At 38.7% G+C, this 27,971-nt stretch overlaps 1 protein-coding gene and 1 long non-coding RNA gene across 10 annotated transcripts in view; one reads left to right on the top strand and one right to left on the bottom strand.

The window, feature by feature from the left end:
* Positions 1–3,416: 3,416 nt before the first annotated feature.
* On the bottom strand, positions 3,417–22,542 carry LOC107504463. Its single transcript, XR_001595485.2, has 5 exons — positions 22,409–22,542; positions 21,179–21,286; positions 19,545–19,709; positions 16,936–17,054; positions 3,417–3,499 (listed from the first exon to the last, which is right to left on the bottom strand). It is a non-coding gene; the product is annotated as an uncharacterized LOC107504463 (long non-coding RNA).
* Positions 21,455–27,971, top strand: part of ICA1 (islet cell autoantigen 1) — a 130,723-nt gene continuing 124,206 nt past the window's right edge. For 4 of the 9 annotated variants that reach the window (XM_016133670.2, XM_016133668.2, XM_016133669.2 and 1 more), the window contains exon 1: positions 21,768–21,890. The gene's annotated coding sequence lies outside the window, so the exon portion shown is untranslated. Of the gene's footprint in view, positions 21,559–21,764; positions 21,891–22,529; positions 23,981–27,971 lie in introns of those variants that run through there. The other 5 variants (XM_036230378.1, XM_016133667.2, XM_016133666.2 and 2 more) reach the window with 4 other exon arrangements.

The raw sequence follows: 27,971 nt of genomic DNA, 5'->3' as shown, positions 1-27,971 counted from the left end.
AAAAAGATACCTGTTAATGTTTTTAAACTCCACTTGATGAGACATGGCTTTTCCTAATTACAGTCTGAACTTTCTGGGATGCTGAGCTGTAAATGTCATGATTCTGCCTGAGCAAGACCATTAAGCATTGCATCGGTAACCACATATAATGAGTTGCTTGTATTAGGTACTTTTATGTTCACGAGCACTTTATGTTCTACCAAATCAAAGCCAAATGGCTCAAACTGAGAAAGCTAATACCAATTGTCTGTGTGTCCCGGCCCGCACGGCACAGTCATCGGAGGTACTAGGACTGAAGGAGAAGGGGGACAAGAGGCGCAAAGAATGGAGACAAGACAGCATTTCTGATCAAGTCTCGTTTATTGTAAGTCGGGGGGTTACATATATAGGGGCAGGTTTAAGGGAGGGAACATGTAGCTTTAGGCGGGAGTTACCTAATCACAAGACTTCTTAACTTCTTAACTTTATCTATCTATCTTGGTAACGTGAGCAAAGTGCTAGCTGTTTTGAAAGGATTATACTATTGTCTCCAGTTCCTGGAACCTTAGTCCCCCAGGCAACGTCAGGAAGGACATCTATCTTTACAGGTCTGAGTCGTTCCTATATTCAGGCGAGGGGCTTCCTCTGATTTTGGGCAGCCTGGCTCCCAACATCTGTGGGGAGCTAGCATACTATTCTAGGTTTTCAATTAGAAACAAAAATGATTTAGCCTCGGTTGTGAGTAACTTTATAGCCTATATCTTCTGGGGAGGCAAAAAAATAACTTAAGGGGGAAAAAAAAAAGATCTAACCTATAAATTTTGTAGATGTCTTCAACAATAAAAGTAGGTAATGCAATTGAAAAATAAATCTCAGAAAGAAGGTACACTTTCAAAAATCAAATATTAAGTCTTGGGAACATTGGTGACCACAAAAATGCAGCAACCTAGTTGAGACAACAGTGGTACAATATGAGAAGATGAATTTCCTATTAGAAGAGTGATTGGCAAGAGATACGACCAAGCAGAAAGGTGATGAAACCCTTTGGTGGCAGGTAGGAGCAGAGCCTGGGGCTTCTTTCGGATTGTGCCTCATCTCTGGGTTGTAGAAAATAAATATGCTGAAACAATATCAGATGTTTAAACAATGCTCGGAATTGTATCTCATCCTACTGAGCTGGCAACAGGGTTTCAAAGTGTTTCCATAAACCCTAAATCTAGCATAAATAAGTCTATGTCCTTGCTCATGATCGAAGTGAATCATCTTGTGTCCCCAGCATTCTGCCTGGCCCAGAGCAGGTGTTCTGTAGATATTTATTCAATAATGGAGACAGAATTGAGCTAAAATTTTGTTTAGACGTTTCTGTATCTCAGAATTTTGGAATTGTGAGCTTTTAATGTGTGTATTACTCTAATAGAAATTAAACTAATAAAATAGACTTTATTTTAAAAAGGCCAAATAAAAGTTAATGATATTTTTCACATGATTAAAACAGAAGATCCAACATATGTGAACTAAAATGATTTTTAAATATTTAAATTTAAATTCTATTTGAAATAGTGAAATGAAAGTTAACTCTGAGGCCTACATGCCACTCATCTCTCCCTTCCTTCAGTATTTTCTCCTCAGAGAGTAAATATACCAGTGCTGATGGGAAATAAAATACAGCTTGATAAATCCTAGAAAGTATTCAATACTCTACAATACAGCTCTTAAGAAAACTAGATTAGAGAACACAGCTTAGGCCAGAAAATTTAAGTAATTTTCCTGTTTCCTCCACACTAAACCGCTATTTGTTTCACTTCTCATATCAAAGGGTGAGTTAGTATAATGCAGTGAGAGAACAGACCAACACAAAGCCCTTCTGCAGTAACAGGGTGAAGGAAGTACCAGGATCTAACAAAGAAGAACCCGTTGTCCCCTTGCCTGATGTGGAGCTGTCTTTTCCCTTGCTGGCTGCGTGTCAGCAGCCTAAGTCGGACTCTGCCATCTGAGTAAAGAGAATGCAGAGAGAACATGGGTGGGCTATTTCCCGCACGGTAAAAAAGGCTCTGGCTCTCTTACCATACCAGAGCATGGATTAAGAAAATAGAAAAGGGGGCAAAAACCAAATTTGAACTAGAGCCTAATATGGAGACACTGCCCCGTGGTAAAAATGTGGCTCAATTGACACTAAGGTCCAACCAGTCAGATTAGCCCATTGTCTCTTAGGGACAGGAAATTAAGCATACGGTTAAAGGCAAAAAAACCTCTCTCCCAGTATCTTCCCTTCATGGAGAAAAAAATACCAGAATCCCCTTCCTGTTGGTTGAGGCCGCCATGTGAGAGGAGCAAAGATTAAATTTCCCCTCCTGTTGTTTCAGAAGTTGCGATCAAGGTTCTATCTAGAAGTTCTAGTTTGGGCCTCCTGAATTCAAAGAATAGAGTCACTAAAATCGAAGCAGTGGAAAAGGAGAGAAAAGCTAAAAAAAAAAACAAAAACAAACGAAATAAAACCAGCCTCTCAGATAAGGCGCTCTCTCTGTCTCTGTCTCTGTCTGTGTCTGTCTGTCTCTCTCTCTCTCTCTATCTCTCTCTCTCTCTCTCTCTCATACACACACCTTTCCTTATTTTCTTGCTTATCAGTTTCATTCTTCTTTTACCCAGCCCCCACCCCCACCACACTTCAGTTAGCTTCCTCTGCTAAGTGCAGATACTTCTCTTAACACCAATTTGCAATAATCTAAATGGAGACTTCAATTCTCAAGACCATTTTACTTTTCAGGTCCTGCCTCCACCATTAATTGACAACTTCTCTGTGACATTTAGTTCATATTTCATCAGGTTAATTCTTCTTTAGGTCACTAGAGAGGTTATCTTGCTCCAGCGTATTCTAACCTCTCAGGAGTACCTATAATGAGGCTTTTAAACACATGAGTCTAAAATGGTTCTGAGACCAATTCTGATGTATGCTCAGGACACCAACTGGATGTCCTATGATTTAACTCAGTTCTGACACTATCTACCCAAAGACAGCATCAAATGCTGCAGGTGAAGAGCTCAGTCCTACAAGACCGCCCCTGGTTCAATTCAGACATCAGTTCCAAGTTCGAGTTGTGCTTCTGACCAGACTGGTTATAAACCAGAAGTTTCCACAAACCCTTCCTTGGGTTTGATTAACTTTTTAGAATGGTTCACAGAACTCAGAGAAATATTTTTACTTACTAGATTACTGATTTACTAGAAAAGGATATAATTGAGGAATAGCCAGATGGAAGAGTGTGTAGAGGTACGGGGAAGGGGCATAGCACGTCCATGCCCCTTCCAGGTGCGTCACTCTCCCTAAATCTTCACATGTTCACCAAACCAGATGCTGTTGTTTTGTTTTTTTATGGAGGCTTCATCACAGAGGCGTGATTGGTCAAGCCTCCAGCCCCTCTCCCTTCCTGGAGGATGGAAGGTGGGCCTGAGAACCACCTCATTAACAAAAGACACCTCTATGGGTCTCTTCACTTAGGAAATTCCAATGGTTTTAGGAGCTCTGCAGAAAAAGACAAAGACCAAATATATATATTTTTTATTATAAATCACAATATCACAAGTTGAAAAATGCTGCCCAGACTTGGCTCCAATCAGGCAAAATGGGAGCACTGAGGGCAGCAGAGGCCAATGTCAAGGATTCCTCTCACAGCTCACTGTTCCAGGCTGCCCGCTGCATTTAGTTGCTCTGTACTGTACCTTCTGTTCTACCAAATGTGCCTGAACAGAATCGGCTAATAGCAATGGCTTCCAATTAATTAGGTCATCTGAGCAAAGTGTCCATTTTAAATTTATTTCCTATTCTTTTCTCACAGAGTAATCTATAAAGATCTAAAAACAAAACTTTATTTGAAAAAGGTCAATATTTAGTGAATTGAATAATTTTTAAATGACTGACCAGAATTTTTCATGTGTCTAGCTTTTTTACATTAGATGAAATTATCGACTTGACCAAGTTGGTGGACAATCTATATTAAGTTATGGCTTATATTCACTTGTGTTTAATTTGCCATTTTAAATAAAATTATTGTCAATGAAAGTCATCAAGTTTTCTGTAATTTTTTACAGATCTCAATGAAATTTTATACATGCTCAAAGATCATATGGATAGATGGTTTCACTGGGTAGTTTTACAATTATCAGAACTACTAGTGTAATTAGTAATCATGTCTCTTAGATCTATAAACATACTGCAGTTCGATTAACTATGCGAGAGAATAAAGTTCAAATTAGTGTTAAAAATGTTCATTTAAGCATACTTTTTGTGAACAGCATTAGAAATATAACTTTTAAAAATGCAATTAGGATGGAACAATAACAAATAAATGTAATCTAATATAGCATTTGATAGGTACTCAATAATTGTCTGGCCGAATGAACACAGAGAAAACAACGCAAATGTGGGATATACAAGTATATATATGAAGAACCAGAGAATAATTCACTGTACATAGGAGAGATGGAAGAATATGTTTTTACATTTAAGGGATCCAAAAAATGATAAAATAAATAATGTCCAAGTAGCTGCCGGAAAGGTAGGAAAAGTAAAAATCATTTAGATCAATGTACGAATATTTTTACTCTCCATTATTGATTTGAACTAATAGGAGTATTAAAATCCAAGAATAATTACAAGTTGAAAATATTAAGAAAGGAAGAATTTAATTAAATTTTGCAAACAATAGATCTCATTTAAATATGAATGCCTCTTCGGAAAGGGATTAATAATAGAAATGCTAGTACGAGTTGAAAAAATCAAGAGCATTGAAAAAATTTTTAAATAAAAAGATAGAATTAATTTATAAAGATATATTATTCCAATAATAAATACCAATAATGCAATAGCAGAGAAACATAACAGGAAGCCAGGAAGGAATTAGTTTCACAGTAATAGATTTACAGAAAGAGAAAATGTCTAAAAGAACCATTAGGAAATTTCCTGGCACACTGTGGTTTAACAGCTGAAAGCTGAAAGTGACATTTATTTAATAGAAAATATACACACCATAGTACGGCCTATGCATACAAAAGATTTATTTAGAGTTTGCTTTTTGTTAAATTCCTTAAGGAGAGCTAAATCTAAATAAAGAATTTCAACTTACAATTTTTAAATTGTGTTTACAGTAATTAGTATATGAAAGATGAAAAGTCAAAGAAAAAATAACTTACTTAAAAAATAAGTATCTCTCCATCTAAGTGCTTCATGTTGTTCCAAGATGACACAATATCAACAAAGATTAAGAATGATGACATATTATCTTCCTAAATAAATCTTTTTTTTAAAAGGAGAGAAAAATTAACATAAAACTTTTCCAAGCTCCCTAGGACGCTAAACTTGAAAAACTGAGAGAGGTATCATTTTCTATGAGGCAAATAATTCAAAAGGTCAGGAAATTGTATTTTTAAAATTTTTTTTTAGGAACTTTCAAAGGAACATTAATTTGTCCATGTCACCACGAGTATAATTTATTTTTTACTTCTGCAGCGAATACCATTTTTATTAGTGGCCTGAAATAGTTAATGCCTTCCCTCTCTCTGGCAGATGCCTACTTGATCTGTTCTCTACAATGCAAGCCCAAAATTGACTGGAAAGGAGCAGAACGAAAGCTTATTTTCAGCCACAAGAGTGACTCTAAACACAATGGTCATCATGCCAGACAAAAGAGACATAATTTCAGTCAAACATCATTTACAAGTACTTTGAAGTTAACTAGTCCTTTAAACTTTCAAGGTTAAAGTGTTTCTGGTTAATTGCCAAGCTAGCATTAAAGTAAAATGCATAGTTTCTTTTTGGTTCTGTTTTATTTTTAATAATATTGGGCTAAACATCTGTCCAGAACCGTAACAAATCACATCAGTTGCAAGAGTTGGGCAGTCTCTGCATATTTTTGGATAGTAAAAGGAATGAAGGTCTGTGATTGTCTTCCCCTAGCCTCTGCCTTTCTCAGTCTTCTGGATTACTCAATATTTAATAAATAAATGAGTGAGGGAAGGAGGGACAAAGGGACAGATGGAAGAAGGAAAAAAAAGAAGGAAAGAATTATTGTGATTTGAAAGTACTTGAACTAGCTCAAAAATCACTGGGCAAAACAAGCCAACTGAAGGTTATATGAATTTTCTGAGGCACAATAGGCCAGCAGTTCCCCATCTGAAAAATAAGTGGCCTTTCATCTATTTTTTCTTGAGGCTTAAAATTTCTCATATATAATGAAGACTTTTATACCACAATCAGTTTAAATGTGAAGTATTTGAGTTGTTAAGACTGAAGTTTAAATTTACTTAGTAGTACTTCTAAAATGTGATCAATGATGCCATATCATGGTTTGCCTGGATGGTGATGTCTTGAAACTGTCATTCCAGAGTAATTATTAGTAGCAACTCATTTCACTCTTAAAAGTGTCCAGGTTTAAAAAATAATTGATATGGTCACTCAATCAATGACTAAATGCCTTTGAAAATCCTAGTGCTTATTAAAAGTAGAGCTACCAGAACCTAATAAATTAGGGCCTCCGAAGCGCAGGCCCAAGAATATTTTAATAAGCACCCCCTAAACAATTGTTAGGATTACTAAAGTTTGAGAACTGCTGTATTTATTTATAATAGAAGATATTAATTTTAATGAGGAGAAATCTAGAAAGTCTAGGTAGTGAAGATAAACTGGAAGAGGTGACAGTATTAAATAATATACCTCAGCCACCAATGCATAATTTTGCTTATTTGGCAAGTTCCTTTATGCCCTATATCTACTACCACCAGAACATCTCTTTCTCCCAGCAGCATTGAGATTAGTAAAAGGGTAGGGAAACGAGGAAGCCAGCACTGGCGGACTTCATCCAGCTTCTATATTGACATCGGCCGTGACCCTCTGCTTGCCATCACTCCGGGTCTATGTATTCCTGTCCATCTGACCCAGTTCTCTCACTAAACTGGATACACTTAGCTACCTATAAAGAACTGACCATTTCAAATGACTGTTTTTCATCCCTCTCTATGTCATCTCCTCTGTAGATCCAAGGCTTAACTTTGACAAAATAAATATAATTATTCTAGTAATCGATGTTGAATTTTTTTGCCAAAGAATTAAGGGAAGAGGGAGAGAGCAGTGTAACCCCATGAAGGAAGAGGTTAGCTTGGAAGTCTTTTTTTCTTCTTATAACTTTCTTCATAAATATGTGATGATTTTTTTTTTGTTGTTGTTAAAATTGAGCAACCCCATTGAGGATTACCATATACAGGTATGCCCTGCTTTTTGAAAGTTTGCATTATGCCATTTTGTTTTTACAAGAAAGCTGTATTAGGACCTGTTTTCACTACCTAAAAGAAACTCAAAGAGGATTTTTGCTTTTGTGTAAAAAGGTGAAAAGTGAAAATAAACTTCAGTGTTTTGTAGCAAACTCTTTCAGAGGCAGTGTGCACCCAGAAGAGCCCAAGCGGCACTGAGCTCCCTGCCCAGGAACTGTAGGCAGCGTCTCAGCATCATGCTCCCGTAGCTCTGGACAGTGTCTGTGAGCATCTGTGGTTTATCGTGATTTATTTTGTACATTCATTAGTAAGATGTGTCCTAAGGTATCAGAAAAGCCAAGATAGCTCTTAAGAGTGGGGTGTTACACTTAAAAGTAAAACTGGACGTAATTAAGAGTTTCAATTATAGTGATCAAAATAAAGACATTGTGCATGCATTGATTTTTGAGTCTGGGAACCCAAAGCTTATTACATATAAATTAACAGTAATTGCTTCTTTAGTTTACGTCATTTTAGCTTATGAAAGGTTTCATAAAAATGCTCCACTTTCAGATAGTGGAGAAAACTTGTACATAGGAGGTCTTTTATTTCTATATTTGTTAACTAATGTTCTTTGGTTGCAAGGAACATAAAATAATTCTGGGAAGGATTCTAGGGCATTTTATGAAATCTAAGGAAATTCGACCATTACTTAGATAATATGATATACCCCTGGAAGAAAGAAAAAGAAAAATTTTAATTATTATGATTCTCATTTTAAAAAGAAACATGAGAATAAATAGCATACTTCGCAGGGAAATATTGGTACAAGCTCCACTCCTCTATTCTGTAGGCATTCGCAAGACTGCTGCTGACATATAAGATAGATTCCTTCTCTGTTTGTTCCAAGTTCTCCTGGCTTTTGGCCAACACCACAGCTTGCCAAGAATCTTTGCCCTTATTGCACAAAGAATACAACAAGTCCAGGTGGCAGTCTCAGCTATCAATTCAATAGAGCCTATATTTTGTTTAACCCTTAGCTGAAACAGTCCTCCACCGAGTAATGAATTCCTTAGGCTAAAAGAGTTAAATAACTTTAAAAAGTTACAGAAAAAAATCTGAAAGGGAAAGAATAGGTATAATTTTAAGAGGTGCTTTCACCCCTAAGTTTTAGGTTGCATTCCATTCTGGCCATGAAAACAATATCAAATGTATTGGTCACTATTTCTGCTCATGTGCAGTGTCCCACAATGTAGCACACCAATATCACAAGGTGCTACACCTTATATAGTATTGTGGCTAAGTTTCCAATAGGTCATTACATTGAAGCCTAACTTCATTAGGATGATTGGATATTTTATACAATAGGTCAGGCAGTTGGTAGCTTAATGTCTTACTTGTGTTGCAATGCAGTATCCTGTGATGCTTTAGAAGCATGTAAGCAGAGAACGCAAATCCAAATCCATAAGAACTATTCTAATGATAATAAGTTTCTGCTCCTCCATGATGAAGGGGCATTCCTAACTCAAAAGAATTGATCTGCTACAGTGTAGTAGACCAAGTCCCCTAGAAGTACATTGCTAGTCACTGTTGCTAACAGTATAAGAATCAGCCTTGATGAAAGATAATCTACATTGAGTCCAAGCATCACCTCCATTCTGGCCATCATAGCTGTTATGTTCATGAACCAATAGTCTAGCTGGAAAAGAAGGATGACTGACTCCCGTAGAAGAAATAATTTTGTTCTCTTGGTTATTAAGAACCTCTTCTGCAATTATGGCCTGTTAGCAAGCATTCACATGGACACAGAAATTCACATGAGCCCATTCTGAATGGTTCATCTATCCTTCCCTAAAAACGTCCTTGTCCTCAACAATTCAATATTGATTCTTCCCAGTTCCTGACCATCTAGTTAGAACAGAGAGCAGGACTAAAAATACCTCGGCATGTACTCATTCAGCCTTAACCATCTCTAAGTTATTGCCACGTCGCAGGCTCCTTGCCCCAGTAGACACACTGTTGCCCAAGTCACTCTGGTCCTTCCTTCAGAGACATCTTTGACCTCTTTGCAATCCAGCAATGAAAGGGTAAAAGTCTGGACTACAGAGAATCTTCATCCCCAGTTTCAGTGCTAGATTCCAATTCCCTTGCTTGTTATAGATTTGAAGAGAACCCCTGTGCCAAATAATTAGCTCAAGAATTGGCATAGATCCTGACCCAAAGTAAAGTACACAATAAAATATTTCCTTCCAGACAAAGTGGACAATAAAATATCTGCTCAAAAATTTAACTAATATAAACATTTTCCTCCTCAAATGTAGTTCAGGCCACCCTGAAGAATAGCAGCACTTCCTCTCACCTGCCTGGTACCAGGATATCATGAAAAGCCATCTATATACTAGGTTGAAGTTACTCTATCCCTGGTCCATCAGTCATAGGAAACTCCCATGAGGCATGGGAAGAAAGAGTAAAGTAGGAACAAAACTGCTTATTCATATAATTTACCTGTGCCCTCAGGCATCTCATAGGCTCAGCCTCATAGATTTCTTTTGCTTCTCAATCCATTTGATGTGGATTACTTCTGGGAGTGCCTGGCTTTATGGCCACGTGTCTGAGACAACACCATTTCATGTTAGGCATCAAATAATATGGTCATGTTATGCCAGATAGTTGAGTGATTCAGTCTCTACATGAGCCTAGCAACAAGCCAGGAGTCATTTCTCAAAATCAAGAGTCATCTGCTAAAGGAGCCTTTGTATTTTCCCAAACACAAAGGGTCTCCTCTGTGATGGATTTTTGGGGGCTTGTCATGGGCTCCATATAGCTTTCTGTGGGCCACAGACCATTCTGGCAGCACTGGATCCACTAGCTCACAAGAGGAAGGGCAGAGCAGCTCACCGTGCAGCTTGGGCCAGCTGTAGAGCCCCTCTCACTTTGGGCCCCCTCCAAACTGGTAGCTTTGGAATAGTCACCCAGAAAAAGGTCAGAGGGTATGACGTCCAAAAGTGGCAACACAATGTCTAAAATCCAGAGCCCCGAAACTCACTGTGCCTGATAAATCCTCTTTTCAAACTTTGTGAAAGAATGTTTCATTACCTTACATAAATTACATACTCAATAATTAACTTCAAAATGCTAACATTTCAAAGTGCTGCTCCGTTATATTAATCAAGTTTGGAGATTTATTTTTCTTCCACTTCATTTCATTCATTCATTTATTCTTTATTTAAACTTCAGTTGCTTACAAAATGAATTGAAAGGGCCCAGTCATGTCACATATTGCTTTTTCTTAATAAAATGGTAGGAAGAAGTTGCAGAGTCAGATAGACTCTTATAAAATTCAAATAAGTTCATCACTTAATACATTTAGTTTCTCTGTTATGAATCTATATGCAGAAATCTGCCTATTTGACAATTCAAAAGCTCTTAGATTGTGCATCTCTTGTGCGAGGCAAGCGGCATGAACTGCCATGCCTGAGCGAGAAATCATCCTTTGCTGTGTTCTTTCCTTGGATGCTTTCACACCAAGAGTTTTAAATGTAAATGTCTATCAGGAATTTAAAACAAATTGGTCTTTCGTCTGTCTATTCCCTTTAACAGAATAATCAGAAGTAAATTAACACCTTTATAGGCAATTGTACCTCAAGTTGGTTTTGAGTACACTCAAAATGAAGTTCATTAACCTCTGTAAGTGTTTATTGATCATCTACTATGTGTAGGCTCTATGTGAAATCAAAGAGAAATAAGACACAATCAATAAGCCATCATCAAAGTTTATAGCCTAGTAGGGGATCTAGATAAATAGACAGAAAATTACAATATAGTTTGACAAGTTTTAAGACAGGACTAATAGGACTATGCTGTGGTACTGGGGTCAGAGAAGACCTTCCAAAGGAAGTGATATCTAAGCTAAGGCCTAAAGGGAGATGTTAGAGCCACACAGACCAAGATGCCAGTACAAGAAGGAAAGAGTGTGTGTTCCGGGCAGAGTGAAACTTATGTGTAAAGGCCCAGAAACCACACAGAACGAAGCTTGTCTGTGTACTGAAGGCAATTCAATAAGCTTGGCTCTTAGAATTAGGGTAGTGCTGGTGATGGTGATAATAGAACAATAAGGAGGATAATCGAGATTTATGTGTGATAGACAAAGTTCCTTGCCTATAATATAGCCCCACTTTCCTCTGTCTGCAGAATCTCAAAAAATTGGCACAGATCCGTTGATTTAAGGACAACTAGGAAACAAATCAAGGTAATTTCACTTCATAATCATAAGTCTAGTTAGGCATGTGACCCAGTTCTGGCCAATGAGTTTCAAGAAGTCAGCCGAAGCTTCCCTTCAGGCTGAAAGCAGACCCTCCCAAGGACAAAGCTGTTGTCTCCTTCTTTCCTATCTGGGATGCTCCCACAGGTCTTAAAAACTGTCTAGAGCTGCTACAGCCATCCTCTGAGCAAGGAAAAGACTCAAAAACTTGTAAAAAGCTGACTAAGTCATTATCATTTAGTCGAGCTAATAAACCATTCCTGGAAGCATCTTCGTCTTTGTCTGAACTTCTTGGTATGTGAGAGAATGAAATGTCTTTATTATTTAAGTCTATTTGTCAATGTTCTGTTACTTCCAGCAAAGCATCTACCTAAGTGTTATATAAAGACTGAATTGATAAGCTTCCCTATCAGGAAGGGTCTTACGAGCTATGCTAATCAAGATCCTTTTGCAAGTGATAAAAATTTATTTTCAAATGATTTAGGTGAAAAGAGGCAGTTTACAGGAATGTACTAGAGTATCTCATATGATGCAAGGAAAGGTGGAATGACCAATTTGTAGCAGCACAGGAATAATGCCAAGGGTTAGGGACAACTTGAACCAGAGCTTCTACTACCCCCAACAGATGGCTTCCTATCTCTCATCTCTGCTTTTCCCTATGAGTTTGGCTCCATTCTTTCTCACCATTGACTGAGTTCCTGCTCATGGTGAAAAACATGACCATAGATAATTCATAAGCTTCTCCTTTTTTAGCTTCCACTCCTCAGGAAGGAAATGCTCCCTCTAATGTTAAGTTTAAGAATCTCATTTCCATGAATAAAGTAGTTCTGGGTGGCTAGAATCACATATAACCACTGCACAGGAGACCAACAGAAAACTTTTAAGCAAAAGAAAGAAATAATTAAATATATGCTCAGGCTGGCAAATAGATTGCAAGGGTAGTTCCGGGAGCAGGGGTAATTGCCATAATTCATGTGAAAAGTGATAGTGCTTAAACAAAGGTAGAGATGTTGGTACAGATAACATTAGAGCTCTTATTTCATCAGCACTGATCTAGCCATTGTGTTTAGTCCTTTCCAAATCACAATAAAGAACTCAACTTGTCTATGGGAGTAGGGGGAGGAGGCTATAATTGTAGTTTTAAGGTTTTGGAAAAGTATTAATTGATTTGCTCACTTTTATCATAATCTAACTTTCTTAAAGTACATTTTAAGATTCTACTGGCTTCAAGCACTGTCAAGGCTAATGCTTATTCAATACTGAATTAACATAAAAATAGATTAACAGTTCACAAGATTCTTTAAGATGGAAAATACCAAATATGAAAATTCAATGATCCATCCTTATCGTGTTCTGACCAACCCAACACATTTTAGTAGAAACTTATTTACTGCATGTTTTACAGAAAGAATAGAGTTTATCTGCAAAGGCATTTACTAAAATGCTAGTAAATGGATATAAACAGTTGGAAATAAAATCTAGTCATGAAGCTAAAGGTGGGCCAAATATAATTATACATAACATCAAAAATAATGAATCCAAGTGAATTAGCAAATGTGCTATTGGTGCAATTTAAAGATGAATCAAGGGATTGAATTATTATCGATATGATATCAGATATAAGATTATTTCTTTTTGGTGTCTATATCTATTTTAGATGAATGTTTCTTCAAATCAACAAACCGGGGAGAAAAGGCAATAGATGGAAAAGGTCAGGTTGAGGAAAGAAAGAAAGACAGAAAGAGAAGGAAAAGGAGTATTTCCTCAATATAAACTAGTAAGTAATTACTGCGCTTTCTCTGACTCAGGCTTTACACTGAGATTGGCAACAAAAGTAGTAATAGGCCTTACTACTGAAAGCATACTAACTGTTGGAGGAAGTCATTGAGAGGTGTGGCCCATGGCAGACCCTCAAGCTGGACTCGGGCGATTAGAGGATCCTACCCCTCCCCTGTCCTTGGAATGTACATTCTGCCCACCTTTCCCACAGGGGTAGCCATTTCATGGGAACCAAGAGTTTCTTACAGAGTTTTAGTCCAAATCTCTGAGCTCTCCCTTAGTATTCTTTCCCTTGCCAAAGCAACACCAGCCTCTTGGATCCATAAATACAATGGTTCTCACAATTTAGTGTGCATCAGAATAACCTAGGGAGAAAGCTTAAAACTCAGAACTCTGGGTCTCGACCCGAACGTTCATCTAGTAAGTCTAAGATGGAGTGTGTGTTGTTATTGAGCTTTTCAGGTACTGCTAATGCGCACTGCAGTTTGAGAACCAGTGCCCCAGAGCGACAGATTCCAGGCCAGTAGGGGAATCTACAAATTAGAAAGTACTATATGCACGCTGTAAACGAATGCAAGTATTACCAAAGAGTATGTGAAAATGCAGAATTATATTTCACGCAGTGTTATGTAAGCTGCTATTTTCACTTAAAAAATAAATCTTGACCTTATTTTTTTAAAACAGCTATCAGTGTCCTAATATGTAAACATACCACAATTTAGTTGACTAATATTTCCTTCAGATGTGCAATTTATTGTCTCAAGGTTTTACTGTTCTAAACAATTTTGTGATGTTCATCTTCATATGTTCACTTTTGCACACTCACCTATTTATTTCTGCAGGAAATATCCTAAAAGTGGAGATACAGGGTCACAGGTATGCACAATTAACATTCTGCATGTATTGCCAAATTGCCCTGCATAAAGTTGTATAAAATTTTTGTTTCTAATTTAAATGACTATCAATTAATGGATGGATAAAGAAGTTATGGTATACACACACCAAGGAATATTATTCAGCCATAAAAAATGAGGAAATCCTCTAATTTTTGATGACAACATGGATGCACCTTGAAGGCATTATGCTAAGTGAAATAAGTCGGACAGAAAATCACAAATGCAATATGATCTCACTTATATGTGAAATCTTTAAAAGAAAAAAAAAAAGTGGAAAACAAAAAATGCCAAACTGTAAAAAACAAGATCAGATTTGTGGTTCCCAGAGGTGAGGGTAGAGAGGAGAGATTGGAGGAAGGCAGCAAAAGGTATGAACTTCTAGTTATAAGATAAATAAGCACTTGGGATGTGATGTACAACATGGTGACTGTAACTAACACTGCTGCATCGAATATTTGAAAGTTGTTAAGAGTTCTAGGAGTTCTCATCAGAAGGATAAAATTTTTTTTCTTTTCTTTTTACTTTATCTATATGTGATAATGGATGTTAACTAAATCTGTTGTGGTAATCATTTCACAATATATGTAAATCAAACCACCTTTGTAAACCTTAAACTTATACAGTGATGTATGTAATTCTTTCTCAATAAAACTAGAAAGTTTTTGTTTCTATCTTCTATTTACCAAAGTATGGCAGTAGTGTCCATTTCCCATATCCTCCTGTATTGTTTATCATGTTTGCTAATATAATAGGTCAAATATTTATTGAAAAATGGTAACTTTAAATTTTTACTATTTCATTTTCTTCTTATATGAATGGCCTATCTCTGGCCTTTGCCATATTTCAGTTGCAATGTTCATGAGGGCCCTTCTTCAATATCAAACAATCCCTGCACTGTCCGGCACAAAACAGTAGTAATACATATAACATATATTGATCAAGAAAATACATTATATAAGGTTACTATTAATCCATTAATGGAGGAACTTCTACTTCTGATTAAGATGAAGTTACAGGGACCAGATTATGCTCCCACTCGAAATGACTAAAACAGACAAAATGCCACTCAAAATATTGTATATTTGGGAAAAAATATTTATTTTTTCACCCAAGCCCCTGGCAAGATTTTTCCTTATTGTCTGTCTAATTTTGCATTTTTCAGAATGTCATAGAGCTGGAACTACACGTTATGTGGCTTTTTCAGACTAGCATCTTTGACTTAGCAACGTGCTTTTAAGGTTTCTCCATGTCTTTTCATGGCTTGGTAGCAAATTTCTTTTTAACACTGATTATTATTCCACTGTGTAGATGTACCGCAGTTTATCTATTCACCTATTAAAGGACATCTTGGTTGCTCTCAGTTTGGGGCACTTGTGAATAAAGCTTCTATCAATATTCACATGCAGCCATAAATATTTGTGCGCAGATATTTTGTATGGACATGTTTTCAACTCATTTAGGTAAATACTAAGAAGTGCAATTACCTGATTGCATGTTAAGGGCATATTTAGTTTGTAAGAATCTGCCAGACTGTCTTTCAAAATAATTGTATCATTTTGCACTTCCATAAGCAATAAATGAGAATTTCTTTTGCTCCACATCCACACCAGTATTTAATGTCTTGGATTTTAGCCAAATAGGTGTGCAGAGGTATCTTGTTGTTTTAATTTGCAATTTCTTAATGATGTATGATATCAAGCATCTTTTAATATGCTTATTTGCCATCTGTATATCATTTCTGGTGAGGTGTCTGTTCAGAATTTTTGCTCATTTATTAATTGGGTTGTTCATTTTCTAATTGTTGAATTTTATGATTTCTTTGTATATTTAGATAACAGTTATTGATCAGATATGTTTTTGAAAATAGTTTCTCCCAGTTTGTGGTCTGCCTTATTCTCTTGACAGTGTCTTTTGTGGAAGAGAAACTTTTATTTTTATGAAGTCCAATTTACTCACTTTTTCCTTTCACTGTGTTGTATCTAAGAAGTCATCACTAACCCAATGTTATCTAAATTTTCTATGTTATCTTTTAAATTTTAGAGTTTTGGGTTTTACATTTGGGTCTGTGATCAATTTTGAGTTAATTATTATAGAATGTATAAAGTCTGTATCCAGATACATTTTTTGGCATGTAGATGTCCAGTTGTTCCAGCCCTATTTGTTGAGAAGATTATCTTTTCTCCATTGAATTGCATTTATTTCTTCATCAAAGATCAGATGACCATATTTGTGAGTTTCTATTTCTGGGCTCTCTATTCTGATCCATTGATCTATTTGTCCTGATTACTGTAAGTCTTGAAGTCAGATAGTGTCAGTTCTTTGCTTTGTTCTTCAATATTGCCTTGGCTATTCTTGTTATGGCTGAAATTTTTCACAGTCTGATTAAAACTATAAACCAACGGCTCTAAGAAGCTCAACAAACCCAAACATATAAGAAAAAATAACACCAACCACATCAGAATCAAACTTTTTAAAACTAATAATCAGGATGAAAACTCTTAAAAGCTGCCAAAAAGAGAAAAATAAAAAACACACAGAGGATCAAAGATAAGAATGAGTAATGATTTTGCAACTAAAACAGTGCAAGGTAGAAGCAACACTGTAGCAACATCTTTAAAGTCCTGGAAAAAAATGTTAACACAAAGTTCTTTACCAGTGAAAAAGTATTACAGAAACAAAGGCGAAAAGACTTTTTCAGATGCACAAAGCTAAAAGATCTATACCAACATACCTGCATTTCAAAAAAATCATCAAAGAATTTAAATATTGTTTTATACTTACATATGTATTTCAAAAATTGCAGTCTTTATTCGTCAGGCAGGTGTTTTCTCTGTAGACATTACTAGTTAAGGATTCAAATCCCACGATCTTTTATATTAACACCAAAGACCATCATGGTCCTGTGATACACAGATTGAAAATCATTGATTTAGAATATAAACTTCATGAAAAACGAAGATCTAATCCTACATCAAGGGGTGGAAAGATTAATTAGGATAAAGTCTTGATGATAATAATATCCAAAAAAAAAAGCGGCTTAAACAATATTGAACTTTATTTCCTTCTCATAAAACAATCCACACAGGAGGACCAGGGCTGTATAATAACAATCTCTGCCAAAGCAAGTTAGTGATGAGTTAAAAGTAGAAGAAAAGTGTATCTGAGTGAGTCAGGATATATGGGTTATAGTCCTAATTCATCCCCTTACTCCACAAGTAAATGTTTGGCCAATGTGGGGTGGGGAGGAGAAGGGGGGGGCGGGAATCAAAGACCTAGAGAGTTTCATCCTAATCTTTCAATCTTTCAGTTAAGTCCTGTTCTTTACTGGACAGTGACCTGTGTCTGCCAAGACCAGGGCACAGATATAAAGTCTAGGAAAAAATTTGCCCAAATCCCAGCACAGTTCCTGGTCAGAAGCAGGATTACACTAGATGGCACACTACAGACAAACCTCTCTGCCTGCAGTGTATAAGGTATCCCTTTCCGATGGCATCATCAGGATTTTTCTTGCATAAGTTCCAGTGGATGATGGGGGAGGGGGCGGTGGACAGGTAGGGAGCTGCATTGTTTATCTAGAAATCTAAGCTGTTGTGGCAGTTAAAATAATTACCTTTCTCCTCGGTGTAAAAAAAACCAAAACAAAACAAACAAAAAAACTCTTCCTCTCTTTATTGTAGCCTAAATTTTGAAGGGAAAGTTAATTTTAATTAACAAAAGTTAATACTATTAATTAAACATTTGTTCTATTTTTGCATGTGCACACAAATTTGCTTAAAGGTATAATTAATTCTGCTGACAGTATAACAGAAGCTTTGTTTTGCTGTGTAGAGAGCACGAGTGATCACAAGAATTAAACCAAAAACTTATCAAGATACTTAGGCCCGTGTTCTTGAGTACATCTAAAATCTCTTTAACTATTACACAATACAAGTAGTGAATGACTTTATTTTTGCCAGTAAGATTTAGCTTAAACTTCCTATAAATTTCTATAACCAATTAAAATCAAACAATAAATTTAACACTTTTTAAAACATCACTTTTTCAGTTTATTCTTATAGGTTACCTAATTTTAATCTCCCAGAAACTCTAAGGGAAAAGTAATTTTTTTCTTATTAGTGAGCTGGGTTTGGAAGAGATTTATATGTATAGCTCTTATTAAACACATTGATAATAATAATAGCTTACGCTCTATCTTAGCATCCTTATTCTAGGAAAAGGTACCATGGGAATACATATGATGCTGTCAAAGATGGGTCAGAAAAATAAAAGGATTTCACAGCTATAGGAAACTATAAATATGTCTGAATGACTGGAAGCGCACTGATTTGCATCACGGTGCCCATTTGCTGGAGGAAGGCCCTTTCTCATGTTGGCTGAAATCATAGAGAGTATTCAGACCATTAAAAGTAAACATCAACAGTCCACTAAATGTATTAATGTAGACGAACAATTTGTATATGTATGTCTATTTATATGTATGTGTGTGTGTGTGTGTGTGTGTGTGTGTGAGTATTTTCCTCTCCAGCCCTAAACAATCGCTAATCTATTTTGTCTCTATAGAATTTCCTATTCTAGACTTTCCTGTGAATGGAATCATAAATATATAGCTGTCTTCTTTCACTTAGCATAAGGTTGTCAAGGTTCATTCAAGTTACAGCCTGTATCAGTATTTCATTCCTTTTCATGGCCAATAATGTTTGGGTATATACCGAGATGTGGAATTGCTGGGTCATATAGTAACTCTTAGGTTTAATCATTTGAGGAACTGCCAGACCGTTTTCCAAAGTCGTTAACATTTTTTATTCTCATCAGCAATGTATGAAGGTTCCTATTTCTCCACATCTTTGCCTGAATTTACCTTTGAGCAATATTATTTTGCTAAGAATGGCGGAATGGAAGGAGAGGAAAGCGACACCCTGATGACCCAGCAGAGGCCACACAAGCTGCGGACTGTGCCTACTTTCCAATTTCTTTAATGTGAGATAAAATAAAATAAACATTTATCTCATTTAATCCACTGCTATCCTAGATTTCTGTTACTGGCAACCTAACACAATTCCTAATTTGTGTGGTCCTATTAGCATGTCTTGAACCCGGGAAGCTATCAAAAAAAAAAAAATCAAATTGAATATGTAAGGATTTTTTTTCCTATGGAAAAGTTTACCATCCAGTTCCGCTCTGGAAAAATGCACATTATTTCCATATTAATTTCAGATCCCCTAATTCCATAGCCATTTTCTTCTTAGAAATTGTTTCCGTTTTCACTAGCGCCTTGTGGGTGCTCTGCAAGACTGAAACAACTTGATACCCAGAAAGAAATAGAAGTGTTATAGATGCGGCAATTTTTAAATGGAAAGGAAAGCACTCACTGTGGCTTATTAAAAACTCACTTGTAGCTTTATCTTAGACGCTCTGGGAGCCTAAGGCATTTCGGCGCCACGTTGCCCAGATAGTGCTTGTGTCCCCTCTCTCTTCACTTTTAGACATTGTTTCGGAAGCCACTTTGAGCCTTCATTGTAGGTCGCCAGACTCATAGCCCAGGTTTTCACCCTGACCTTTGGAAAAGTAAAAGGAAACCTGAGTCATTAGTCACATAAATCAGTTTTGCTCACTTCCTCCAATGCTTGTGTTCCAATTATCTGCATTTTGAGGGGATGCAGTGAACACACGAGCAACCTGCCATTTTACTGGCTCTCCTTGTAACAAATGTAAATATCTGTCATAAAGCAAGTCTTTGATAAACGGAGTTTCAGTGTAACGAATGAATCATCACTGGTGGAAAGGAGAACATCATGGAGTCAGGAAATTTTATGATCTATTTCTCTCTGGATGCTTTAATTAATTGATTGATACATTCAGCCAACATTTATTGAGCACCTATTATGTTAGAAAGAGCACTTCATTCTGTAAAAAATAATAACCTCTTCTTTCAAACTCCTAATAGGTTTTACACATAAGTTAATGATTCTTGGATCTGTTTTAAAACAGAATATCTTAGTTGTCCTTCTTTTTCAAAGAAGCCTTTTTGTCTCATTTTAAGGGCTTTGTTTTTTTCCCTTTTGCTTTTTCCTTCTTACAAACAGGAAAATCATTTAGCTTGTGTTGTTAACAGGTATGTTTGAATGCTTCTTATAAAAGCCAAATATTGGAGAAATGTCTTTCTCTCTCAAAATTTCTCCTGAGTCTCAGCTGTTCAACAATTTGCTAATTTGTAGGCCATATTCACTATTTGTTTATTCACAAACATGTATTAAGGACCTGACGTTTACGCAGCTCTATATTTTGTGCCACACTGGGACAGGCTCAAATCTGTCTACAACAAACAGAATCCCCAAAGAATATGTCCAAAGAATAATATCAACTTTAAAGGTTATGCACATTTCTGGAGCTGTACTGTATTGTTATCTTTCTATTAAAATGACAACATCTATTGTCATTTTCTCTATCCATCTTGGCCAGGGACCTTAGTATTTTGAGATTCAGCTAAATCTCTTGGTTCATACAATGCTGGATTCAAACTCCTGCTCAATATCCTGTTAGCTGAATTCTTTTATGGCACTCTGGGTAGTGTTTTCTTTCATCTGTAAAATAGGGATAATAATTTTACCTACAGTATTGGCTTGCTGTAAGGATTAAATGTAGAGTATACAGCATATGCTCTGCACATAGCAAGCAGCCCATTCATGTTAGCTGTGGGTTTCAGGTTTGCTTGCATCTTTATTCAATAACCATCTTTAATTCCATCCTGTTAAATTTCAATCAGTGACTATCCGATGAACTTTTTACTAAACATATAACATGATGGGGCTTGAGTCATAGCACACTGGGATTGCTTTTCAGCACAGATAATTTTTGGAAGCACCTATTCCAATACTTTTTCTTCCCGTGATAACTGCAGGGTCTAAGAAAACAAGGGTTTGGTCTTCTCTGAAGAAAAAGGGTAAAAATGAAATGACTATAAGCGTCAATAACTTAAGCATAAAAAATATGTAACTACATGGGAATGAAAAAATAATATACATACGCAGGGTTTTTTTTCACACAGCTTTTTTCCCTCTAAGCCCAAACTTGATTTCCAGGTACAGGCCTCAGTAACTTTTCTTTGACACCGAAGTCATGAAGTCTCCTGCCCCTAAAACCACAGAAATCTATAGTGGAAACAAGTACCACGCACGACGCACAGCAGAGAAGGAACCCTGGGGCTCCGCTACAGCTCCCACCTGTCAGCCAGGTCATTGTGACGCAAATGCTATGGACACGTGGAACACCTGCGGGAGAGGAGGGCGGGGTCATCCTGGGCGGCAGATCCGAGCGGGGGATACCCCAGGAGATGGGGGTCGAGGAAAGACCCCAGGGAGTAAAGAGGAGATTCACTCCCCCCATCCTGGACCCGCCCCAAACAAGGTGAGGCCATAGCCCCATCGTCCTCCTAATCCTGGGGTCCTGCTAGGAGGGTTCGCCCCGCCAGGAGTCTTGGAAGGCGAGAGGAAGGGAGAGGGGGCGGCGGCGGCGCCCCGATCTCCCGCGCCCGCTCCCCCCGGCCGCTGCGCTGCGCTGCGGCGCGCTCCTGCTCGGCTGCTCGCTATTCCGGCTGGCGGCCGCCGCCGCAGGAAGGGCCGGTTCCTGCGCTCCCCCCGCCCCCTTCCCTCGCCTTCTGCTGACGCTGACGTCGGATGAGGGAGCTGGAGGGACGCTCCGACCGCGGCCGGGAGGCTCCTGGGGGCCGGGGCTCCGAGGTACCTGCCCTCCGGGGCCCGGGCTGGGGCGCGCGGGGCGGGCTGCAGGCTGCGGCGGGAGACGCCCGGCAGCCGGGGCGGTCGGGGGCGCCGGCCTCGCACCGCCAGTTCTGCCCTTCGCGGGCGGCGGGGGACAGGCGGGTCGCCTCCTCCTGCCGCTGATCCCCGTGCAGGAACCGCTACAGCCCCTTCCCCTCCCCCGCTGCTCCCTCGGCCTGGGAAGGTCTGGAGGATGCGCGCGCCAGGAGAGCGTACGTCAGCCCCGGGGGAGCGGGAGGGAAGCGTTCCCGGCTCCCGCCGCATCTCTAGCCCCAGAGCCCGCAGCACCCCACCCACGCCAGCCCACCCCACCCACTCCGTGCTTCGCCTCCCAGCTGCTGTGGCCCCAGGGCCTCGAGGTCCCTCCGTCCAGGGCTGACTTGTTGACAAGTCCACCTGCCGCGGCGCCTGGTGTTTGCTTTGTATTTTTCACCCCCATTGCCCATCTTTGGCGGAGGTGGCAGGGAGCAGATGGGTACCTCTCTATAACCACTAGTGCCAGGAGGCCTGAGCTTGGTCCTCCGCGGGCGAGGTGTTCACCAACGTCGGACCCGACAGGAGCAAGAGTCCCTAAGCAGGCCAGGTCCCTGCGTACCCTGGAGCCCCGGTTTCCTTTAGGTGCTGCTGACTCCGCCTTTCCTGACCCGGGGCTGTTGCAGCTCCTGCTTCCTCTAGAAACGAACATATCCTGTTATTATGCCTGCCTTTGCCCAGCGCGACTCTCCGCCTTTGCCCAGCGCGACTCTCCTTTAACCTTCCCTACTGTTTTTATTTCGAGTGCTCTCTAGACCCCTCAACTCCTCTTCAGGGATCTTAAAAGTACTGCGCCCCTTTGCTGGTGAAAGGCGTTAGCTGCCTGGTTAGGGAGAGGTATAGTTTAGAAAGGGAAACAAGTTCTCTTCTGTTTAGATATAATTTAAAAAATCAGCACGGGGTAGGGTGCTGAGTGGCAGTCTTAATAACTGAGATATGGTAACTTTATAAAAATGATCAGGGCCAGTTAAATATATTACCTGGTGATTTGAGAATGATATTGAAAGTAGGAAAAAAGGCGCATAAACATTGGTCATTAATGTCCCATAAATTATGACTCATTGCAAACATGTTCATGTCCAAACATTTCAGTAAAGTCCGTCCAGAAAATATCTCAAATTGGTTTTCGTCGACTTTTGCTTTAGATTTTCTGAGATCTGAACTGTTCCGGGGGGTTGGGAAGTGATACAGGAAATGCTTATTAATTTGAAATTAATGCTTCAGACTCAGTTTCTTACCTTCTTTTTAAAACACACACACATTCTAAAAATACTTTCAAGTGGGTTTTCAAACCAGTTTCTTTTTAGAAACATCATGTGTAGAGAATGCCATAGGAGCAAAATCAGTTGATAATCCTTAAGAGTTCAAATGTCATGGTTTGGTTGATGACCACGTATACATTTAATTGCATGAGATGTGGCTTTCTGAATGTATCTTTTTTGAATTACATGAGTAAATAGTTGTACTATTTATATTAAAGATAAAAGATATTTAGAAAACAACAGTTAAGCTATTGAGTACAAATTATACTAGCGCAGAGACCTGGGATTAAAAAAATAAAATACCAACTGTAGATACCTCACCCATTGGTCATTAAATGTTAAATACACTGGATGGTAAATGCCTGGGCAGTTTGTTTTATAGCTGTCTCTTTCTCCCATTTGGTACATTTGAGTATCTAGTTGACTGCTTGTCTTTGAGCATCTTTATTAGTATGTATTTCTTTCCATGTCAATCCTATGAAAAATACAGAAAATTTTGTTACCCAAAAGAAAACCTTAAATATTGCTGTATTCTCAAGGCATTTGACTAAACAGTACATTTTTTTTCAGGTACAGGTGGTTTTTTCAGAGGCAGGGAGGTGTGGCAACTGTGAAATGAGATGGCAGTGTAAACTTGTGTTGGTATAAACTTTTAAGGTTACAGAAACCTCATACAGGAGAAGGTGAAGAATAGGCCACATGGATCAGGAAGAATTTTTCCTCTATGTGTTAAGCATCATAACTAGAAGCCTGAGGGTAGGTGGCAACATTTACGGTCATTGCGTAGGTCACTAGTGTCCTTTTTACTCCATCTGCATTATCAGATTTATAGGAACCATGGACAAGTTTCTGTCTGCATGTTTTTGTCCATTAGGCAACACAGGCCACTAAATAATTAGCCTTATTCTCATCCTCACCCCTATCCAGAATCTGCCTCAGCAGAGCCTTAAACTCAAAGACTGATACAGGAGAAACTTTCCCCCCCATTTTTTTTTTACTCCAGGCTGTCTCATTTTATACCACAATCATGTCATGCATTATGGAGGATGTGCAGAGGGCATATAGGCTTTAGATTCCAATGGAGCAGGAGTGGAACCCCAGCTGAGACTATCCATCTTGTCGACTTGTGGTGGGACTTAAAGATAATATATGTTTACCTTTAACAAATAGCCAGATATTTCTCTAAGAAAATAGGTTTATTCAGGAGCAGCAAAGAATTGCAATTCAGGAGATGGTCCAGTGGTGAACCACATGCAAGTCCAGAGAAACAAAGAAGAGGGTCGCTCTTTTATGAACTTGGGAGGAGCAGTTGTAAACAAAAAATCCATTAGAGGAAATAAAGTTGGAAGTATAGTATCTTCATTGGCTGTTATGGCAGCCTCCCATTAGCTGAGCTATTACTGGGCAAGGAAGAATCTTTACTTCCTCCTTTGAGGTAGTTAAATGGTATCATCTCCCATCAGAGATGCAAGGTATGTCTATTGGAGTCAGTAGTGTGCATTGAGTGACATCTTTTATAGCTTCCAATGCCATTTAAATTTAGTTTCTGTTATTAATTTTTATATGTATAGAAAATGCTTGCACAGCATATGGGAAAAGTAGTAGCAGTAAATTATTCTTTCGCATGCTAAATATATATGCTGTCTATTTCTGAAAAGGATGCTACTGCTTTTTCCCCGTAATAGGGAAGGTGATCCACTTTGGTTTTGAGTAGTTCAAGTGATTTTGTCCCAATATTGAGACTCTGGGGCTCTATGGAATACTCCCTAAAATTGGAGAATGTGATCTGTGGTTCAGGAACCAAGCAAAGCTAATTTATTGCAGTGGGGATAGACCTTTAAAACCCCCGTCACTCAAGTGTGAATCATAGACCACCAATACTCGCTTCCCCTTGGATCTTGTTAGACACACAGAATCTCATCCCACCAGACCTACTGAATTTTAATATGATTTTAATAAGATCTCCAAGTGATTCATGTGTACATTAAAGTCTGAGAAGCATTGTTCTAACCTGGTATTTATCAAACTTTTCTGTCCAATGGACTCATTTGGGGTCTTCTTAAATACGGATTCCCAGCCTGTTTTTCCCCATCTCCTGTTAACCTTAGGTGGCTCTAATATCCAAGGTCCTTCTACACTCTTTGAGAGACACTGTACCAAACTCTTTATCCACCACAGTGCTCTAAAATGGGCCTATGCCCGCCTCCTTAACAAAACTGTATATTCAACTCCCTTTGAGGTAAGTAAGTATAATTTTTAGTACTAAGAAAGTTAAGACTACAAGCATGAGATTCCCTGGGTAATGCATGTGATAGAACAGCCTTGAACCTCTGTAAGTCCAAGTTGACCATGCTTTCACTACTCAAGCATCCAAATATGTGTGCTCTGTGTGTGTATGTGTATGTGTAAGTAATTTCAAGTATTGATGAATCTCTCTAGGACAGGGATGAATACACATAATAGGACATTTTACATATGCTTTTTAAATGAAGCCTTCTTTCTATGTGACTGTAGACCAGTTACTTAGCATAACTGAATTTGAACTTCATCCATAAAAATGAGGATGATGCCTGCCTGGCAGTGTTGTCAAGATAAGCATAATATGCATGAAGTGATAGTTCCTCATCTCATAATAGTAACTACTTGTCCCAGTATAGACCTAGTAAGAGAGAATAAGTTCATGGGAATCTGAGAAAATGGCATTGTTCATGGTGAGAAGTCTTTCCTTGTAAGTCAGATGACATCATTCACCAGGTCTTTGACCAAATCAGAGAAGTGGGGTCACTACTCAGTAATGAGCGAGCATTTGCTGTGTCTATGTCATGTGCCATGCACCGGGCTAGTACTGGGAATCCCAAGATAAGACCCAGGCCCTCCCTGCTTTGGGGACAGCTAGAGCCTGGTAAGGGAGATGGAGGAGTCAGTGGAAAAGTGAAGGGCGAAGCCTACACCAGAGGCACCACACGCAAGTGGAAGAGAGAGCAGAGAGAACCCAAGAAGATTCATGGAGGAGGTGGCCCTTGAGCTGAGCCTTAAACAACCAATAGGAATTTAGCAGATGAAAAGAGTTAGAAATGGAAAGAGTTCCTAGCATAGTATCCAGAAGTACAAAGGGAGAGAATACTAGCAAATAGTCCTCATGCCTGCAGCCCAGTGTGCATGTGTGTCCCTGATTAGCTGAGTGACCTTGGGCAAGTTTGATCATTTGTGATTTGAGAGAATGAAATGTATTAATCAGGGCAAACACAGGACTTATGTGCTAGATAGGTGTAGCAGTAGTGGAGGTCTTAGTGGAAAATAGGGGACTGATATTAAAGTCATTAGAATTAGAATTGAAGAAGTCAATTTTAGACTACGCTTAACTAAAAATACATAAAGTTAAAAGAGGGTTAGTGAAAAAGACAACTAAATGCAATACAGTACCATGGGGTGGGAAACACGAGATAGGTGTGTTTAGTGATGGATCACTAATTATACAGATAATGGCGTATTGTTAACCCTGAGAGTAGCGATTTGAGAGAGGAAAGGCCCTCCCATTCTAGGCAGTGAGAGTATTTGAACAAGGAGAGAATATTGAATATTGCAGCTACTTTCCCAGAGCACATATTAAAATCCCTTCCATTACTTACCATCATCATGACCGCTCACACCCACTTCTCTGTTCCCAGAATAGGGCATGGACACCAGTGTCTGAAACCTGATGGTGCTTAGGGGAAATCCAGCCTTCTCTGCATGCCCCTGGGGTAGCACATCCTAAGCCAGAGACCAACGAGCTGATCGTGATCAATGGTCCCCACCTCTCCTTATTGGTAGGAACCCCAATAACCACCAGGTGTCCATCAGCAAGGTTTTGTGTGCACAAGCCCTGTGGTGGGGATGGATTTGGGACTAATGCAGGGCCAGAGCCTGATTATAAGAGATTGTTTTCACAGAAACAAAGCCCGTTATCTGATCTCTCTCATCTATCAATAGAAAGGAGTGATCAAACACAGGAGCTTGAAAGCAGACCTGAATTTACTAGTTATTGACTTGGGCAAACTACTTCACCTTTCTAAGCTTAATTTTTCCTTATAGGCAAAAGAGAGTGGCATCCCCTTTATAGTGGTGGTGTGGGGATGAGATAGTGGGGTTTAATGCTTCACGCATGTGAAGTGGTCAGTAAATGGTAGCACAGAATTGTTGCCATTTGTCCAGCACATGTTTACTAAAGACCTACTGTGTTTCAGGTACTGTGCATGGTGTAAGGAGGCAAAGATGAATCAGTGAAGGTCCCTGTCATCAAGAGGCTTGCAGTGCAGTGCAGGAGAAGCAGATGTCATTAGCTCATTGCAGAGAGTAATGGGAGTGCGAGGGACCACCAGCCTGGGACAGTTAACTCTTCAGTGGGGAGGATGGGAGGGGTAGCACAGTAGATGTTGGGTTGGGGAAGGCTTCACAGAGGAGGTGACATTTGAGGAGAGTCTTAAAGTAAGATTTAAGTTGGCCAATTGGATAAAGGAAGGGAGGTTATTTCAAGTGGAAGGAAACTTTGCAAGCCTTGAAGTCATAGTGTATTTCAGGAAAGCTCTAGCATTCTGAAATGACCAGGAGGCATAGTTCCGTGTGAGATATAGTAAAAATATTTGTAAAGGGGCCCAAAATGTAAAAGGGCTTGGGTTTTTTGGTTAGAAGTTTGGAATTTTCCCTGGTAGGAGGGTGGTATAATTAGATTTGCATATTATAGTAATAGTGCAAACTCTGCTGTAAA

Source organism: Rousettus aegyptiacus, unplaced genomic scaffold, assembly GCF_014176215.1.
Source record: "Rousettus aegyptiacus isolate mRouAeg1 unplaced genomic scaffold, mRouAeg1.p scaffold_m13_p_13, whole genome shotgun sequence".
NCBI classification, from domain to species: Eukaryota; Metazoa; Chordata; class Mammalia; order Chiroptera; family Pteropodidae; genus Rousettus; species Rousettus aegyptiacus.
This window is presented reverse-complemented; position numbering and strand designations above follow the sequence as displayed.